This window comes from Sciurus vulgaris, assembly GCF_902686455.1.
Source record: "Sciurus vulgaris genome assembly, chromosome: 8".
Classification (NCBI taxonomy): Eukaryota; Metazoa; Chordata; class Mammalia; order Rodentia; family Sciuridae; genus Sciurus; species Sciurus vulgaris.
Genome location: NC_136468.1, coordinates 58305675 through 58323468, shown reverse-complemented (window position 1 = coordinate 58323468; position 17794 = coordinate 58305675). Strand labels below are relative to the sequence as shown.

At 32.3% G+C, this 17794-nt stretch overlaps 1 protein-coding gene across 5 annotated transcripts in view; it reads right to left on the bottom strand.

Annotated features, from left to right (window-relative positions):
- SEMA3A (semaphorin 3A) overlaps positions 1-17794 on the bottom strand; it is a 465420-nt gene that overhangs the window by 287408 nt on the left and 160218 nt on the right. For all 5 annotated transcript variants that reach the window (XM_079151726.1, XM_079151725.1, XM_079151728.1 and 2 more), the window contains one exon: positions 7954-8033. The gene's annotated coding sequence lies outside the window, so the exon portion shown is untranslated. The remainder of the gene's footprint in view (positions 1-7953; positions 8034-17794) is intronic.

Here is a 17794-nt window from a genome sequence, read left to right as displayed (position 1 = left end):
GTTCTCCATCAAACCTATGAAACACATCATCATCATCCATAATAAAATTTGAATTAAATAAACCTTCATAAAATGTCTCTGATTATTTGTTAGGAATGTCATGTAAATTTCAATTAGTCAAGGCAGATGTCTTCCCCTTCCCTTAACCCCAGAAAATGTATAAAGGGGAATTAAAACCAACCAACCAATAAACAAAAATCCATAACGATCGAGAGAATGATAAAAGTAACCATAGCAATATAAGATTTCATGGGATTTGGTGGATAAAGAATTCACATAAAATTCACTGACAGCATAAGTGAGTAGAGACCTCATAGGATAAGCAAGCTCATTTACCCTAAGGAAACAAAGAGAGTTAGCACCAGAAAGCATACAACACCAGAAGAGATGGAGAGACCAAATTTTTCCCCACCTTGCTTTGATAATATTGACAATCTGCAGATATTTCCATCTACCAACTACTGGAGAAATCGAAAGGCACTAGAGAAAGACCTTCATATATATTGTTGTTGGTTCACAGTGAGAACAATTTGCTCATTGGTCAACATAATTAAGTTCAGTGAACTAATCTACAAAATACCCTCTAACCCCTTCTACTCCCACTCCCATCACCACCTCATATAGTACTTTCAAAATGGTTTGAAATACAAGTGGGTAGCCTAGAATCCTCGGATCCATGAGGAAAGCTCCCAAGAAGAATAAAAAACAACAAAAAGAGCAAAACCCATTCAGGCAAGGTGACACACACCTATAATCCCAGTGACTCAGGAGCCTGAGGCAGGAGGATCCTAAATTTGAGACCAGTCTAAGCAATTTAGCAAACCTTCAGCAACTTAGCAAGATCCTGTCTCAAAATGAAAAGAGCTTGGGATGTAGCTTAATGGTAAAGCACCCCTGGGTTCAATCCCCAGTATCCAACACAAAACAAAACAATACCCAAACCAACAGAAAGAATTTGGAGGAAACAAAGCCAATAAAAAAAAATGAAGATATATCAAAACTACGATTGATGTTCTTTAGAAATAAAAAATTAGAATATTAAAAATAGGAAAGTCTTACTTACTTTGTAAGATTATATAGAAAAAGAAACAGAAAAGGAGTTCCTGGGGATTAAATCTATGGAAAATGGAATAATAACCGGAACAGAAGGATTAGAAAATAAAGTCAAGAAAATTTCCATAAAATAAGGCAGCAAGAACATAAAATAGAAAAATAGAAGTAAAATAAATAATGAATAAATTAAAGAAATCAAACATTTTATTTTTAAGAATAACAGAATGCAAAGAGAAAAATCAGGGAAGATACACATGTATGTGTGAATGCAAGAATGTAATTTGCTATAAATTAAATGCATGGGTCTTTAGATGGAAAGGGTCTGTTTAGTGCTTAGCTCAATGCAAAAGAAAGGAAAATATCATATTTCATAATATCAGGGATAAAAATAAGGTCCTAAACACATATCTGGTTTTGGCAAAGGGTATATGTCACAAAGAAACAGAAATTAGAATGCCTTAAATGCTCAACTCCAGCTTTAAATGGAAAATGAATAGATACGAATAGTAATCATAAGTATGCAAGAGTGACTACATATTAATACCAAAGCAAAAACATTAGTACATAAAATAAAACACTGCATATTGATAAAAGGATCACTTCAGCAGGAAGATATACAAAAAACAGATGCATAAGTCTATAAAAGAACCACAATATACAGGAAGCAATAACTAGTGGAAGTAAATGAATAAAATAACAATTATATAATCATAGTTTGAAATTTTATTGGAACAACTAGACCAAAAAAAGTCAGTAAGCAGTGAAAGTAAAGAACACTGTAATGCACCTTGACCTAATTGATACTATTAGAGCATTATCTGTTAACTGAAAAATATACACCATTTTCAAGTGTACATAAACTGTATATAGATTGAAATGTTCAGGGCACAAAAACAAGTATAAACAAATTTTAAGTGATTGTGGTCAGAGTAGTCAGAGTATGCTCTCTAACCATCACAATGGAATTAAATTAGAAATTGATAATAATGCAACATACAGAAAAATATAAACCGATCTATAGATTCAATAAAATCTGAAGCAAAAATTTAAGGAGACTTTTTTTTTGGTAGGGGAGGAGAGTTTTATGGAAAAGCAAGCAAACTAGAGAAATCAAAGTGATTTTTAAAATAGATCATTTAGCTATCTAACACAATTTTGTTTAATGTGTATGGTATTGAGGATTGAACCCAGGGGAACTCTATGACTGAGTTACACCCCTGTCTTTTTTAATTTTTATTTTGAGACAGGGTCTCACTAAGTCGCTGAGACTGGCTAATTACTCAATTCAGCCTTTGTAGCATGAAAGCAGCCTGTTCCTAAACAAGTGAGTATGGCTGTGTTCCAATATAATTTTATTTCCAAATAAAAAAGCTGAATTGGGCTCAAGTATGAGAGTTTGCAGACCCCTGATACAACACAACAGTAACTCTTATACATAGCTCAGACAAATAACAAATGGTATTCTTTTGTAAAACTCTCATTTCTTGCAAGGGAAAATACACATCTAATAAATGATCCTGATGTTTTAATTCTATTTCTCCAAGAGAAATGAAAACACATGTCCACATACAGAGTTGTATGCAAATGTTCATAAAAAAATTTACAAATGTCAAAAGATGAAACCAACCAAATATCCACTGACAAGTGAATGAATAAAAATATTGCAGTACATCCTTTCAAAGGAATACCATTCAGCAATAAAAAGAAATAAAGTTCTCATACACATAAACCATAGATAACTCTTTAAAGCATTAGACTAATTGAAAAAATACACATTTATATTTACAAGAAATTCACACTAACGTGTAGTATTAAAACGAGAAAGAGATATAAGAAATCTTGTCTTGGGGATGAATATATTCTATATCTTGGTTGTGGTAGTGGTTTCATGGATATATACCTCTATCAAAACTCACAGATGTACTTTATTTTATCTCAGCTTTTCCTCAATAAAGTTAACAAGAAATAAAAACATAGAGAAGCTTCATCCAAAGAAAGAAAGAAAAAGAAATGAAAAAACAAACAAACAAAACTTGTACACACTTCAAGAAGTTCCACGCAGTTTCTTGCCTTTCATACCTATATCAGCAAATGTTTAGCCAGCCATAAAATCCCACTCCCCAAACAAGTTAGTTCTTTCTGCAGTTCACTATTTATGTGTTTCTCTTATTATTCTAACTTTCTTGCTCCATTATTTTTACTTCTTGACAGACTTCTCTTTGTAGAGAGTTACACATTTATTTTGTCCTCACAAATACAAATTTTTCTGTTGGCAATAATGCTGATAAATAACAGAAACAATGGAAATAAATTAAATGAGGAAGAATGTTCCGTAAAAGGAATATCTTGGCAGCAAGATTTTATGATGTAAGGGAAACAACTCTCAAATTAGAATAACTTGTTTTAAATTCCTCTTGGCCTCAATTTTCTTATGTAAACAATGAGACGATCTCCCAAGGCTCTTCTGGTTTAGAAATTCTATGGACCTAGAAACATTTAGCCCAGGTTCTTGAAGACAGAGAAAAATAAAAGAATGATTTGAGAAAAAAGAAGATGTTATCATTCAGAAAAATAGATGATTCAGCTGAATCTGAACTTGGACTTGCGCAAACACGTAGGGTACACAGAAGGACGGCATGTTCGTTAGATTTTTCTCAGGAGCAAGGCCACACCTGTAAGCCCTCTTTTAAACCTGTGGGCACTAAGATCTGATTCAGGGCTTAAAGGTGAGAGCCTGCTAGTTAAACCTGTTGTCAAGGTTTCTTGTTGCTAAAGCTGAATGTCTGCTCTTAGCTCACCTGGACAACATATCCTTCTTTATTCTCTTAAGAACTTTGTAGGAAATCTCTAATGAAGAAAAGTATTCTAGTTCCTTAACAATATTTAGAAATGCTTACACTATAGATCAAAATGTTAAATATACTATAAGCCAAAAGATCATAAACATCAAAATGAAGTAATAGCTAAATTAATGTTGAGTCTAAGGATTCTTCACTAAAAAAAGGCTTTAGACTCTTAAATACTAACATCCTTCAGAAAATTTAAAAGTTTTATATGATTTTTTATCTCAATTTACCAGCAACATTTCTACATAATGATTATCCTTCCCTTCACTCACTGAATTAATATCATACATCCTTTTCAATTGGCAGGTAGGAACAGGTATGAAGAATAAAAAGTATTTTTCCTTTCAAACCACTTGCAAGCTACAATTCAAAAATAAGACTTAAACAACTATGAAAAAAAAAAAGTAGAATTTTCTTGAAAAGTAAGGTAAATGTAAAGTTAAAAAAAAAAGTAACCAAAGAAAGGGAAATTTTAAAATTCAATTTTGCCAAAAAAATTCATAAAATATTTAAAAATATGGGGCTGGGGATATAACTCAGTTCATAGAGTGCCTGCTGTCAAGTACAAGGCCCTGGGTTTAATCCCCAGCACTGCAAATAAATAAATAAATAAATAAATAAATAAATAAATAAATAAAAAGATGTTAAAATAAGTATAAGCAAATAAAATTTTGTATTGTCTGTCCCAACATATAAATGAGAAAATAAGGCATAGCAATTTCCTCAAGGCCCATAATAATTCAGCTTGTGAATCCTGAACTATTTGAGTCTAGAGTATAATTTCATGCTACCATATGAGACCAACTCCTATAAAACCAGAAAAAAAGTTATTTAACAGTCACATAAAAACAAAGGCATTTAACCTTGAATGAAACAGCAAATTATATACTACTGTTGATCTTCTTAACATTTTGATTTTTATGTTCTTTCCTTCTCATCCACACATTTTTAATTTTACTTTTTAGTTAATTTGGACTTTTATTTTCCTCTCTTTCTAATTCAGTACATCCTTTTCTTAACTACAGGCTCTTTTGATTACCTTCTACTCTTTTAAACAAATGCTTAAAATCTTTGTCAAGTGTTTACAATTAAGGCATTTGCATGTATTTAATCTGGAATTTGTTTAGAATCAAATATGTAGAGGAAATAATGTTATCATGGATATTGCTTTGTTGGCATTCTTTAAACAAATAAGCAATTGATAATAAAATTAGGATGAGCAAAATATATTTTAAAATATTAAATAATTATGTATATGAATATCTCATAATTCATTTGCCATGACAACAATTTTCCAAGTTACTTTTGTTAAATTGAGATTAACAACTCCTCACACCCACCCTGCATCCCCTTTCCCAGCTTCTGGTAACCATTAGTCTACTCTCAACATCTATGAGATCAATATTTTTAGATTCCACATATGAGTGAGGTCATTCAGTATATATCTTTCTTTGCCCATCTTATTTGGTTTAACATAAGGTGCCCCAGGTTTATACTTGTTGCTGTAAATGACAGGATTATTCTTTTTTTGTGGATGAATAGTATTCTGTTGTGTGTAGGATAAATAAATTCAAGAAATCTATTATGAGAATGGTGACTATAGCTAATAGCAGAATCTTGTATTCTTCAGAAATATTGAGACTAAATTTAAGTGTTCTCATCATAAAAATGATAACTGTGAGGTAATGCATATTTTTAACCATTCCAAAATGTGTGCTTGTGAATAGCTGAAAACATTGTGTTGTACATGATAAATATACAACAACTTTATCTATCAACTAAGAAAGTGGGGAGGACTAGATAAAATAAAGGCCTCAATGGTCCCAATTTGAGATGACCAGATCACATTTTCTGATCTATAGTTATCTATCCCAGCTTGTCTTTGTATTTCCCAACTACAAATTGAATCACAAATTCAATTCTGCAAGTATTTCTACTAGATGTAATATCTAACAGCAAATTTTATCACTTTTTAGTTGAATTTTGATATTCCAAATTTTGTAAATATTCATTAGTTGATATCTAGTCACTGTTCCATTTCAATCCAATAATGTAAATTACTAGTAAGATTCATGGTTTAAGATTCATCAACAAGAACTGCTGACGTTCTTAAAAATTAATTTTTGAAAACTAGCTTAATATTGAAATAAATATTAAAAGACCATAGTGGCAATGACATTGAAACCACATCTAATGCAACTTGTCCTTCATAAATGTGGAATAGATTTTAATTAGTGTCCAGGAAATTCACCTCGTGAATTTTGCCTCCTTTATTTGTGACCTTGGAAGCAATTGTGATTGGAAAATCAGAAGGTTATAATTTCTGAAAATGTTCAGTCATTGTGTGCATGATGTGCTAAAGAAAAATAGCATCCAGGAAATTAGTACTGTGGAAGTCTGAAAATTAGTCTGGCCAAATAATGAATATATCATACACACACATTCACACACACAAATGCATAAATATGCATGCGTGCACACACAGATTGTATATGTATGTATTGGAGAACTGGTACCATGTTTTTTGAAGTCTTCATTGTCTTATTAATACTAAAGATAGGAGATGTAAAAAAAACTACTACTCCATACTGATTTGGAATCAACTTTAAAATTTCAACAAACATCTTAAATCAGTGTATTTTCACATTATGTGATAAACGTTTTTCACATATAAATGAGGCTCCCACACAGCAATTTTAATAGACTTCATTGAAAATATTATTTTTATTGACAGTAATATAAAAACTTGAGCAGAAAAAGCACGAATTCACATTAAATAGGAGAAATCAGCCAATTAAATCCAAACGAATCCAGTAAAGTTGGGAATTAATTAGTTAAAACTAAAATAAAATTTAAAATAAAATGGACAAATGAATTTTATTCTACTTAATGATCCAAATGGGGAAAAAACATACTTAAACTCAGGCTATTTTTCTTACCAACACTATTCGTAGATATCCAAGTTATTCATTCCTTCTAGTAGCATCAGTATATAACCAGAAGAATTTTAAGTTTAATGTTGCTACTTTTTTCCTACTTAATATAATGAAATTAATGTTGAGAAACAATTATGTTGAAAAGGATAAAAATAAATAATATGGATACATTCAGTTTTTCTAACTGTATTTCAATTTAAGGGTAATAGTTTATTTAGTCTCACATCTTCAGTCAAAATTAAGATAGTGTATGTTATAATTTGGATCTGGAATGTCCCCCAAAGGCTCATGTATTCAAGGGTTGGTCCTACAGTTGGTGGGACTACTAAAGTGGTGGAAACTAGGATTTGGAAGCTAGTTGGAAAGTGGTGGGGCCTAGTTGGAAGAGGTGGGTCACTGGAACCTTGCCTTTGAATGACAAATTTTGTTCCCTGGATCTTTTCTCTCTCTGTTATCCAGCCACCATGAGGTGAGCAGCTCTGCTCTGCTTTGTGCTCCCAGCCATGATGTTCTGCCTCACCTCAAGCTCATAGCCATGAACTGAAACCTCTGAAACTATGAGCCAAAATAAACCTTTCCTCCCTGAAGTTGGTTTTCTCAGGTATTTTGTGGAAGCAACAAAAAGCTCCCTAACACAGAATAACACTTTAAAAACTGACTCCTTCCCTTGATTTGGCACTGGAACTATTGCATGGATTCTGGCTGATAGCAAGCAACTGTGGTCAAAGTAATATAGAAGGGGCAGGTTAGTCAAAGGATCTTTGTAGGTAAGAATTTGCCGGAATACCAGCTATCTTTACTCTGTGGTCTGGGAAACATGGCCAACCCAAATAAATTCCTAAGTATGAAGATTTTTTAAAGAAGCAAAATAGCAGAAATCCACCTCTTGATATTTTGAAGTAGCAATATGGCCTCCCTACAAAGTATTTTCTTAAAGAGTAAGAAACCTCTTATATATCTAAATCATTCCACAGAAGACTGAGTGAAAACAGAAAATGCTCTTATTTTTTAAAAATAACATATCTTCTAAATTATATATTAAATAAATACATGAGTATATTTAAATTTCCTTTAAAACTTATTAACATGCAAAGGTACATATTTTTTAAATGTCTTACCTCCTTCTAGGAAAAATTACTTCCTGAGGCACATTTGTTCATTCTTCTGATTAGTTTAAGGACCTGGACACTTCAAGTACCTTACAAAAATAAACAAGTTCATTCTTAGAATTCAGTATACATCACACATTTAACAGTGTATAATAAAAATTAAAAGTCAATGTAAAATTCTTTATACCACCTCAACATTTTGAACAGGAAGATAAAATGTGGAAAGGGAAAAGATATTATGGGAGGCAGGCACTAATTTATCTAATTTTTCACTTTAGCTCCCCCCAAATGCATTTGTATTCACTGATTGAGGTACATGAAATAATTAATTGTTAAGGTTCTGACTGGTAAAAAAATTAACTGGCTTATTGAGAATTAATTGAAACACTGATGTGTTCTGTTGAAGGTCCTGCGATCGTCAGTGGGGGCAGAGGAATGTCTGTGATGCTATGATGTCATTAACATTTTTCACCACTGAGGATGAAAGGCTAACCCTGACAAACCCACTAAGCAGTGATTTCATAGCATTGTTAGCAAGTAACTGATTTCACTTTACAAAGGTTTTCCTGAATAAAGATAATAAACTACAAAGGTAAAATAAAAAGAAGTTTAAAATAACAGAATTTTTCAAATACGACATTTAAAACATGCTTTGAACAATTTTATTTTACTAAAATACATGCTTTAAAGCACTTATTATAATTGAATATATATTGAAAACAATTTAGAAAATAAAGATTATACAAATCTGGGGTAAAGATGTAAAAGCTTTTACATTTGGGAAGATACGTATTTTGTTTCAAAATAAAGTATGCAGTTGAGATTCAGCAGCTAATACTAGGATTATCAAACATCATTAATCCTATCAAAGTCAAAAAAACAATAGCGTGATACAAGTTCTGAAGTAGCAGTTATTTCTGTTATTTCAAATTCTGAATTATTCTTAACTTTACAATATTTATTTCTATTGTGTTATATTGTTGAGAAATATAGATATATTATTCTACATCCATTGATTCAACAGATATTCATTGGACTCCTTCCTATGTGATAGGATTTGAGGAAAAAAATTGATTCAAGAAAACAGATAATCTGTTATTCCAAACATGTATACAAATATTGATAATTCAAATGTCAATATCATATCAAATATCTCTTAGATATATGCATCATAAGATGGTGAAATTGTTTCAAGGTAGCTATTAGGTAGAAAACAAGACCCTCAGGGAGAAGCATCAATTTATGGAGGGACTACATTTTTGGAGACTCATTTTGAATATTGAAATTATCATAATACATAGTAAGAAAAGACTTTGAAAAAGTCAGTAGAAAACAAAATCTCAACAGAAGAGGGAAAGTTCAATCATGGAATGCTTGCCTAGCATGTTCCAGGCCCTGGTTTCAACTCCCAACACTAGATAAAAAAAAAAAAAAAAAAAAAAAAAAAAAATTTGAAAAGAGGACTAGTATCAGGGGGTATCTACTAATGTCATGAGAACTTAACTATGGGATTTTAGACAGGAGGAAGGAGAGAGCTCAGGAAGTAACACTAAGGAGCAAAGAGAACATTGCCTCCACTCTAATCTCAGTGACTTAAGTGGTGTGGGAGGGTAATAGCCACTTCTTGAAAGGTGGTGTGAAAAGCAGTAGTCATTGGGCTTCATTGGAGAACAGATAAAGAGAAATACACAAAAGAGGTTGAAGATAAAGGGGATCTGTTGGGGTGTGGAGAGCAGTGACTTGAGCCATGGTTTCTGATTCCTGTATAGTAGCATTTGCCTGGGAACTGTCTGCAGGAAGGTGCAGGTCAAGATGGCCCAGTTGCTATGGTGATGCTCTGCCAGAACAGGCTACTAAGAAGGCTCCCAGCTGACCTCAGACACCAACTCCCCGGTGGTAGAGAATTCTGGGCATGACAAGATGACTTTGATGTCTTGTAAGTTTCACTGGGTCCTTCAGACTGCCTGCTTTGTTAAATCTTTCTTACAAATTATCTTCTGATGACAAAACCTATAAAATAAATGTACTGAGCTATCTCTGATGTCCATCAAGCCTCATCAGGGCATGGCTTTCCTACCTGCCCCAGCTTTTTCTCTATGTGCACCTGTTTGTCTTTTCTTCATTGCTTCATTGCTCCTCTGGTTTCTGAATTAATAGCTTTGCTGCATTTGGAAGTTCCAACAAGAACAGTGAAAGGGCATCAGGAGAAAGAGAATGGAGGATTAGAATTAGAATCTCGGGGATCAGGGATGACTTGGTAGTTGTAAGATGTTTTTGGTGACAATAATGGAAAGGAAGACTCTGAGAGCCACTGGGGGCAGAAGGATTGGCGTGAGACTTAGCAGCAGAGGTAAGAAAGTTAGGCTGTCCACTTGGATGATGCTCTCTGACCCAGCAAAGGATTATGAATTCCTCTTGACTTCTAAGATGAGTCTTTCTAGGTTAGCAGAAGGGCAGTCTTTCTCAAAATGGCTTTACTGGACACTGGGACATATACCACATGGGAGAGTGCTGCTGCTTTACATAGTGTTATAAGAGGATAAAAGATGACTGAATATTCATGCTTGGGATCAGGGAAGTCCTGTTTGAGTTGATGGCATTTTATCTGAGATCTGAAGGAAGAAACCACATGGATATCTTGAAAAAGAGTATTCTAAATCAAAGGGCAATAAATACAAAGGTTCTGAGGCAAGATCATGAACAAAGTATTCTAGACACAGCAATAAAGTCAACAAGTAATGAATGAGAACAGTGATGGGAAGAAGCTGAAAATGCAAAAATAATGTGGTTGTAACCATAAACCAAATTTCAGCTGATAAGAAAATAAACTTAAACATTGGCAAGATCTATTCCATAAACAACATTTTCTAGTTTATAACAATGCATTGCTTATATTGAAATATTTTAGAAAAAAAAATACCTTTTTTCCTAAGATGGATAATGTAGTTTAAAAAGCTTAATCACACAGTGGAGGTTTTGCTCTTTCAGATATTTCTATATCAAATTGATCACAATACAACCATCATGTTGGACAAAAAATATTACTCTAACATGCCCAGTATTGTTCAATAGTTACATCTATGTTAAATATAGTAGTAGGATAGAATTTAAAAAAATTTGTCTTCTCTGATGATATCAAGAATGTGCTGACATAGATGAGGTCTTCCCCCTATCTTTGGGAAGATTATATGAGCCAAGCAGGCACCTGCAGTTACAAAATAACTGATCCAAACTGACAGTTCTTTTTTTTTTTTTCTTTCCAATTCACACCATATAATTTTTCTACAAAAATTCTGTCAAAAGAGGTTCCATTAGTGTCAGGTAAATATTACTAACAAGCATACTTTCAGCTTGTTCTAAATTGATAGTAACAAGTGAAACTTAAATGGGTAACTCCTATTGCAAATAGATAATAATTCTTTATCTTATCTATTTCTCTTCTTTGATCCTGGTGTTCTCCTGGAAACTCTAAATGAACAGTGACTTTGACAAATATGATGTCTGCTAGCTCCTACAGAGATGTACTAAGAACAAATAAAACATTGTGCTTTCTGCTGTACCTGTTTTCATTAAGCAATGATTTACTAGCAGTTAGCAGAATAGAAACTTACCCTGGCCATTCTCTTTAAAACTAACACTGAATTTATTGGAAAGGCTTAAAACAGTGATTAATATTGCTGGAAAAGTTCATTTTAATTTTCAAGCATCATCCTTTCTCTTTTCCCTCCCTCACTATTCTGTCTTTCTCTCATGGGAGGATGGAAAGATGAGGTAATCTGGGCAATGAATATGAATAAATTAAAAACTAATCAATTGAAGTTCAATTTCATTTATCATGAAGAATTCCAAATGACTTTCATTAGAATTAGATATATGATAGTCATAATAACTTGAAGATATGTGTTGTTCCGGATATTTAGTGTATTAATTTTTTTTAATTTAAATAATTTCAAGCAATTTTATCTTTAAACATAAACAATTTACATGTTTATTTATTTGTGCACTTACAGTACCTGTTAAACATGTCCAATGTACCTGGAAATGATTTCACTGAAAAATTGAATTAGATATGCAACTAAAATATAATCTTCTGGGGTGCTGGAACTTGTTCATTAAGGTTATCCTGTGCCTGGCAGGGATTAGATACAAAAATATATAATAAATATATGTTTCAAGTGAATGTCTATGTTGAAATAAATGTGTTTCAGTAAACAAACAAATATGCTTCTATCTCTTATTTTACTGAAGGAGTCAGATAAGAAATTAATGATTATAGAACAACTTGATGAGCATAAAGCTGGTCATATGTACTAAATGCTTAGGAAACAGAGAGGTGAGTCTCCAAATCAAGCTTCTGGGGTATTCTTGATTCCAAGTTTATGAACTGAAGATTAAAGATGCTTGGTAAAGATTTAGACTACATTACACATATCAGAGGATGATATAGCCTTCAGGCACCATAGTACATTGCTCAGAAAATGTAAATACACTTTTCTGAACTGGAAAAATAAGTCATGAAAATTTTGGTGGTTTCTATAATGTGATTAAAAAGATATTTAAATAGAAATTAGTAACTCTCTGTCTAAAGGTATATTACATTTACCCTTTCAACCATATTAAATTGCTAAATTGAAAACTTTATAGTTAAGATTTTCTTCCTTTTTAAGTATCCTCAGGTATATTTGATGATTGTTGAAAAAATCACAGAAAATACAATTAAATAAAAGGGAAAATTTATAAATCCTCTTCCAACTTTTAAAATTATGCTTGCATGAAACAAAGATAGATTTTTAATATATCTTAAATGGCATGACATGAGGTCACTAAAACAAAGAAATCACACCTAGGACTTCAGAGGACCCATAAGAGGCCTTTATCAGCAAGGCTTAGAATGGTTTTAGGAGAGGCTGAAAATAAGTACAATTTAATTAAAATATTTCTGTGGAATATATCCTCAAAGCAACTTTAAAAACCCAATTTATTTGACTGTCCATAGTTAAGATTAGAGCCCTGAAACAAAAAGTTTCATCTTTTTATTTTTCTGTGAGATTAAAAAGGCTATATGAGAAGAAAATGAATATATTCTCCTCAGTTTAAGACCCTTTAATTGTTGCCTTATATAAACTTCCTGGTGTTTTTTTCCTGCAAATTTCAAATCAGTCTGGACAAATTTCTTGAGTCACTTTTGGGTCATTAAAAGGTCATGAAGGAAGCCCCAATGATAACACATAATTTCTAAAGGCTTTTTAAAAAATTGCACTGAAACAATTTTCCCCTTAGAAAATAAACACACATTTTATAAACTATTATAGAACTAATCATCTACAACTTAAGTCCTTAAGTTTACTCATATGCTAAAACTATCATATAAACTTTCATTTGTAGCTTATCATATATAAAAATGAACACTTTAGCCATACATTACCATATATACACATATATATAACAAATACACAACACACATGCATATGCACACACCTGTATACAAACACTCACACACTGCTTGGAGAATTCTTAGCTGAGTTGTACAAGTTTGTTATGATTTAAATTAGATAAACTTTCAACTAAATAGCTCAAGTGTTTAGTACAACCATTTCTGGAATCCCTATTTCCTTCTGAATACATGAGACTTTTCCAAATGTACATAATTCCTTCATTTTGAATATATATGACCCTTCAAAAGATTTTGAGTTTTTATATTAATTCTTAATTGTACTTATAAACATTATTGGTATGAACATCTTTGATACTTCTTGGTATTTGCAACACCTCCTATTCTGCAGTTACTTACAATACAGATAAATTATTTTTTTGGAAACATTATATATAAAATGTCAGTTCTCTTCACACTAGTCATTTGATTCTATGACATCAAGCATTATCTATTATTATTTTGAGACTATGAGCTATGATGGATACTTAAATACTTATTTTCTCTGAAGTTATATTGCTATTTAAATAGAAGAATTTAAAGAATTTTCAGTTTTGAAAACAAAACAGAAAAAATCATAGGAAGAATAAAACTATGAGTCTATAAGTCCATACACTCAGGCAATTTCTTTGGAATTTTGTAAAAGCAAAGATATCAATTCATAGTTCCTTGGGAATAAATTAATTACTTATTGTTTTCCTCTATGGTCTTACACATTTCATCAAAAGGTTTTCAACTTTTAAACTGTGAGTTAAGAAACTAGTATTTTATTTCCTTTTAAATTAGATGGCAACATAGTTTTACTCTTAATGGGTAAAATTGTGTAGAGTCAGTTTGTGACAGATCTAGAAGTGCATACTCTATTCTTGAATGTGTGTTTATGATAAGTGAAGACAGGTAAGTGTTTTTTACAAATATGGGACTCAAATTTTCTACTCTTCAAGTGTGTGGCCCATAGCTTTCCAAGCTCACCCTGGACCTGCCCCTTAAGTACCATGAGATCTCACTCATGTATGGAACATAAAAATGTTGATCTCATAGGAATCGAGTATAGGACAGTGGTTACCAGAGGCCAGGGAGAGGGGCAAAGGAGGTTGGAGAAATATTGATCAATGGATACTAAGTTACAGATAGATAGGAGCAAGAAGTTCTGGAGTGCTATTGTATAGTAGTGTGACTATGGATAATGATAAGATACTGTACCTTGCAAAAAGCCAGAAGAAAGGATTTTCAAAGTTTTCACAATAAAGAAATGATGAATGTTCTTTTAGTCAGCTTTTTTGCTGTTGTGAATTAAAGACCCAACCAGGACAAATGTAAAGGATAAAAGGTTTATTTAGGGGCTCCCACTTTCAGGGGTCTTAGTCCATTGACATCAGACTCCATTCCTCAGGGCTCAAGGTGAGGCAGGACATGGTGGAAGAATATGGTACAGGGAACCGGCTCACAGGGTGATCAGGAAGCAGAAGAGAGACTCCACTCTCCAAATACAAAATATATACCCCATAGCCATGTTCCCAATGAACCACTTCCTCCAGCCACACCCCACTTGCCTCCAGTTACCTCTGAATTAATCCCATCAAGGAGCAATTCACTGATTAGGTTAAGGCTATGACCAATCATTTCTCCTCCAAACCTTCTTGCATTGTCTCACATGTGAGCTTTTAGGGGGCAACACATCCAAATCATAACAACTGTTAATGGAGATAGATATGTTTAACCTGATTTCAACATTATACATTTATATGCATGTGTTAAAACACAATAAGAATAATTTTATGTCAGTTAAAAACAAATTTAATTTAAACTAATATTGATACCTACAAGTAAATACTTTGATGGTTTTATGTCTATAAAAAAACCCTCAAATTTCACCCAGTAACTTTATAGAGTTTTGAAATTAGATGAAGAGATAAAGTTTAAGGTGGAGATCATAGTAATCTATGATTTAACTCCTGGGACCTACAGGTTACAGACAGACAACCATGCATGAGGATTAGACTTCCCACACTATCAACTTCATACTCATGCATTTGACTTGCATTAGACAATGAATAACACATGACTGAAAGTAACCTGTACCACATCTGAGCAGAAGTTTTAAGAACCAGCTCGCGGTTCTGCCCTTGCTCTTTACCCTCTACCATGAGATTAGTATGTCTCAAACAGAAATATATTAATACATGCTTCATACATACTAATATGTATATTAGTATGAATTACATACTAATACATGATGGTGGCACAGAGCTCATATGGTCTTGTGATGGATATAGAACATGTGCAATGTGTAAACTTTGCTATTATAAGCCACACAGATGTTGAGGTCGTTTGTTACCATAGTGCAACTTAGTCTAGCCTCACTGATGGAACAATACAATAGAAAGTGCACAAAAGAAAAGATGTAGAGAAAACAGCATGTCAGAGATGATAGGTAGCCTTTGCTCAACCAAGCAATGCCCGCTGAGACAGGACATGCTTTGTGCCCTGCCTGCCTTACTACAGCAGGAATTCCAGGGAACTGGCAGCTAAGACTCAGATATTTCTCTAAGTAAAAGCTTGTTTTCTCTGAATATAAAAGAGAAGGAGATATGCAAAACTAATGCAGGAAGTATTATTGTTTGTTTTATTCTCATAATGAATCCAACAGAGGACTACAGAATTATGAAGACTAAATAAATATCAAATTAACTGAAGAGAATATTATCTGCAGAAGTTTATTGTTTGCTATGAATAATTTTCTCCTGCCTATTCTATCTAGTGGTACTGGATTAGGAGGTCAATCATTTCCAAATAGGTAAGTTTACCTGACCAAAATTAAATTCCAAAGACTCTAAAATGTTATATCAAGTTGAAATTTAAAGATCTATAAATGTAAATTGTGAATTTGCCGGCTCACTGAACAGGTATAACATGCAAATGTAGATGATGAAGTTGGAGAAGACATGAAGTATTCTACTCCAATATTTTTAACTTTTGAAAACTTTGATTTTATAAATGATACCACCACTATGGGCACAAATCCCATGAATGAAAGACCACAAAATATGAAAGTGTATACACTGTCTGTCTCTTTGGATGAGTGGCATGATATCATGAGGTATAATTTTGAGTTATATTTTTAAATGGCTGCTATGATTATTAAGAAATAATCTCATAGGATAGAAACAAAAAACAAAAACAAATCTAAATTATCTTATTAAAACCAATCTTTTAATAGTTGGTGTCCTGCTTAAATAATTGTTTAAGGTATCTGGTGACTTAAATCTTTCTCATATTTTATTCCTTCCTAATAATAACAAGAATAATAATAATCCTAGATGAGACTGATAAATACAATCAACTATATATTCCTGTTCTTAATAACCAAATTTAGCAAAAGTTTTAGAGCTTTATGGTTAAGAATTTTCACAGAATTTTGTACAAGAACTTATATGAATTGCATTCAAATAGCTTACTGTGATACTTATATTTTACATTAAGACATTTTTGATGCTATGCAATTCTTAATTACAAATTCACCCAATAATCTAACTATTTAGTTAAATTATCTATATTGAATAAAGTCATGGAGATGATTTCCTTTCACAATTTATTTTGGGTATGTTTGTATTAACATGTATTTTTTTTTTCACTTTGTAATTTGCTCTCTTCTAATTTCATTTTCCTACTTCTTTTATCTATAAAGTGAAGTGCTTCTCATTTTCAAATTAAACTTTTAATCATATTTTAATTATTTTAGTTTAGTTTGAGGAAAGTTAACTGAGATAAAATTGTTCAAATTAAAGATCACTGCCTTAATTCATATTAACTTTCAGCATCATTGTAATCAAATTAAAACCAAATTAAGCACTGATATAAGGAACTATCTAGAGGTGCATCAGTTGAAACTTTTAAATAATAATAATTTAAAATCTTTAATCTAGAAAAGGACTAATTTTACCTCAAACAGAATAAAGGTACAAAAGTAAAAATCCATTAACTTAACCAACACACGAAACACTCCTTTAGATTTTGGATCACACAAAGTGCATTACTACCAATCAAGTCATTACAATATTCAAAGAGATGCTCTAAGTATATGTATTAAAAATAAGCTTGGAAACATTGAGAGAGATAGAGAGAGAGAGAGAGAGAGAGAGAGAGAGAGAGAGAGAGTGTTACCATTTAGGAGCTCCTGCGAGTCTTCTTTTCTATTACTTGCTGATGATTTTATATAAAGCACATTTTTAATCTTCTAGAATCACATTCTTTTACTTTATTTTAAAAGTATATTCCAGAAGCAGAAAAAAATTCCTCAACTGTTAGTGGTCACAAAACAAAGGACAAGGAGTAGTGGTAGTATGCCCACAATTAAGCTGATTAAACTCTGCAGGATCTGCAGTTTGTCAAAAACCTTTTTGCTGCCTCACATTTTCT